This window comes from Mastomys coucha, unplaced genomic scaffold (genome assembly GCF_008632895.1).
Source record: "Mastomys coucha isolate ucsf_1 unplaced genomic scaffold, UCSF_Mcou_1 pScaffold22, whole genome shotgun sequence".
Classification (NCBI taxonomy): domain Eukaryota; kingdom Metazoa; phylum Chordata; class Mammalia; order Rodentia; family Muridae; genus Mastomys; species Mastomys coucha.
In genome coordinates this window covers 167,365,654-167,369,322 of record NW_022196905.1, presented here as the reverse complement: position 1 = coordinate 167,369,322, position 3,669 = coordinate 167,365,654, and the positions used below count along the sequence as shown (strand labels likewise).

Genomic DNA, 3,669 nt, shown 5'->3' with positions numbered 1-3,669 from the left:
AGAGAGAGAGGAAGAAAGAGGTGGAAGGAAAGTGGAGCAGAAGCACGTGGCCTGGAGAAACCCAAGTTCTAAGGGGTCTCATAGATGGGGAAGATGGTAGTGTAGTGGTAGATCTCCCCAGTCTAGCCACACAGCATGTATTCATATTGAGTTGTGTTTTCATTGCTGGGGCAGATTTGGATTAGAGATTTACCACAACAAAATGCTGCCCAATGTATTGATTTGAACTCAGCTAACCTGAGGTAAAAATACACTGCCCCCCAACCACTGAATGGGGCTTGGGCAACAATATAGGCTGCAGCACTATGGATTCAAAGCTGACTGGGTTCGAGGGGCCTACAGAGGATGGCAGAGAAACATCTATGCCAAGAGAGCCTTTCTGTGTTCACTTCCCCGTATCCTTCACTCCCCATCCTGCCTCCCCAACCCCCAAACAGGGACACAGACAACTCTCCAATCCTTCTACACTCAGCTCCTCCCTATGAACAAAGAATAGGGAGACAAAGGTACCAAGGGCTCCAGACCAGGTAATTCGTTGATATATAGACAGAAATATAACCTTTTGATACTTAAAGATGGGAAATTTCACCTGCAATTCAGAACTAGATAGGGAACATTAGTCACTGACTCCAAGTAGAGACAGCAGTGATAATCGCCTGCTATAAACATATTAAATAATAGAAGTCTGTGGCTCCAGGTGGAGAGCATAGCAGATAGATGGCTGCTCTAGGCAGAGAGCTTAACAGTTAAAAACTATCTGCTTCCTATAGGCAGATATTAGTGAAAGTTGGAATTAATTGCTTTGAAGATGGTATAAAGATATATTGCTCCAATAAATCTTACAGGATACTCATACTCTGTCTAACATGGGCTTCATGGGAATTTTGGGTTTAAATCCTGGTTTGATAAGCTGCCTCTTATAAGCAGGTATAGATAGAAGTGTGAATCAATTGTTTAAAAGATGGTATAATAAACTCTTCAGGAGACTCATATTCTCTAACTTGGACTCCACAAGAATTTTGGGTTAATATCCTGACATGACAAATTAGAAAGACCTAAATAGGCTAAAATGTGTGTGATTTTGAGTATTGTGGTTGTTTTATTGTTCCTCTGGGACAGAGGGCAAACTGCAGGTTTTCCTGGTTACCAGCTGAAGAATATGCTGATTTGGGGAAAAGGTTTTTGTCTTTGTGTTTTGGAAAAGGTGATCAAGGTATTTACACCTTCCAGTATTATATGGATCAGATTTAATTGAAGGAGATCTCCTGAAGAACTAGATTCCAGAGAATTAAACAAAAAGGTTATTTTTTTATTTTTAATTTTTTTTTGTTTTTGGATTTTGGTTTTTTGAGACAAAGTTTCTCTGTGTATCCCTGCCTGTCCTGGAACTCACTTTGTAGACCAGGTTGGCCTCAAACTCAGAAATTCACCTGCCTCTGCCTCCCAAGTGCTGGGATTAAAGGCATTGCCACCACTGCCCAGTCCAAAAAGGTTATCTTGATGATACTAAAATTTTGTTTTGAGATTTATATATTACAGAATATACAGCCTTGGTGAATTTCATCCTCAGACATGCTGAACTGACCTGCCTGAATTCCTGATGTCTTGGTTTTTCATCCAGACCCAGTCAGGACACAGACATCAGAGACAATTGTTGATGTGGCTTTTTTTTTTTAATTTTATTTCTTATTTATTTATTATAAGTACACTGTAGCTGTTTTCAGACATACCAGAAGAGAGTGTCAAATCTCATTATGGGTGGTTGTGAGTCACCATGTGGTTGCTGGGATCCAAACTCATGACCTTTGGAAGAGCAGTCAGTGCTCTTACCTGCTGAGCCATCTTACCAGCCCATGGTGTGGCTTTCTTAAGGTCAACCAACTCCCCCATTTTCTCTACCCTTTCCCCTCCCTTCAAAAATATCTCAATGCCCATATTCAGCTTGAAGAAGTTATGAAGTCATTGTCCCAGTTCCCTAGGCTTTGGGGCTGTGGGTGGTTATTATAGGTTGTCTTTCTAGGGAATGTAGAAATGGTCATAACTGGAACACGGAGGAATATCTAGAATTGATTACATAGCTATAATCTCATTTGGTAGAAATCTCCTTAATTGTTACTAAGCTGAAGTCATAATTTCTTAAATGGTACATAATTTGATGCAAAATCAAAGGTTTTCATTGGTATAAAGTTCTTCTGTTGATACTAAAAATTTTGAAGTAAAAGGCTTAGACCCAGACCTTCTGTTTCTGTTATTATAAACAGATCTGAGATGTTTAAGCCTGTGAGTTAAAGGCCAAATAGGAAATTCGTGGCTCTGAGGTTATCATTAGAGTGTTTGCAGTTATTTTAATTAGAAGTGTCTGAAGGTACATAACAGAGAACAGTCCAGATTACTTCACATAGGTAGCTGGTTTTCAAAAATGTCACAAGTCCACAGAATGTGACATTTAATGTTATCTATTCACTTGTTGTTGAGCCAAGTCTGCTCCTGACAGCATTCCCTTTCTTGGATTCAAAAAAGAAATTGAGCATCAATTGGAGTTGCTCCAGTTATGGCAAGAGAGTCACTTGGCATGAATTGCCTCATTTCATCTACAGACAAAATACTGTCCAGTAAAAGGACACACTATGCAGAATAGTCGACTGATACTCTCTGCCAAGACAGGGTAATCAGTCCTTTAAAATTCTGCATTATAGGGGGCTGGCAAGGTGGCTAAGCAGGTAAGAGCACTGACTGCTCTTCCGAAGGTCCTGAGTTCAAATCCCAGCAACCACCCATAATGAGACCTGACGCCCTCTTCTGGTGCGTCTGAAGACAGCTACAGTGTATTACGCTGGAGCAAGCGGGGCTGTCCTGAGTTCAATTCCCAGCAGCCACATGATGGCTCACGGCCATCTGTACAGCTATAGTGTACTCACACACATACAATAAATAAATAAATCTTTAAAAAAAAAAGCCAACCTGGTCTACACGTTGAGTTCTAGGACAGCCAAGGCTACATAGAGAAACCCTGTCTCAGAAAGAAATAAAATTCTGTATTACAAAGGTCTATCAGATAACCCTGGGCCAGAAGGCTGAAGACTGATGCTCTAACCTTTTGAAATATAAGGGAGTGTCCAGGTGGTCAGCAGTTTCTATAAGCTGGCTAAGTTTTGGAAGCTATATTTGCTGCTTCTCATATTTTCAGGTAATATTAGTCATTCTTGGATTTCTGATGGCGTTGAAGACTGGTAGTCTCATAGTCAAACCAAGTTGATTAGCATTGAGAAAGATGATATAGATTTGAGGGAATGGTTTTGAGTTGGCATACAATCTAGGACATGAGTCAGGTGTAGAATTGTAAGTCTTTTAAGATAGGATAGATGACTTAGGTTCTATTTAAGTGACAAAGATCATTTAATTGATAAAATAAAGGTGGGAGGATGGTGATTGGGCAGAGAAGGAGAGGAAGGTGGAGCTGAAGGTTTTAGGAGAGAAAGGAATCGAGGACGACAAAGGACAGAGGAGAAGATGGAACAAAAGTAGAGCAGCCTGGAGACACCACAAGTTCTAAGGGGGTCTCATAGATGGGGAAGATGGTAGTGTAGTGGGAGATCTGCCCAGTCTAGGCACACAGCTTGTATTCATATTAATTGAGTTGTGTTTTCATTGCTGGAGAATATTTGGGTT

At 40.5% G+C, this 3,669-nt stretch overlaps 1 protein-coding gene across 2 annotated transcripts in view; it reads right to left on the bottom strand.

Moving 5' to 3' along the window:
• Nucleotides 1-3,669, bottom strand: part of Kcnu1 (potassium calcium-activated channel subfamily U member 1) — a 98,683-nt gene that overhangs the window by 30,614 nt on the left and 64,400 nt on the right. The window lies entirely within an intron of this gene.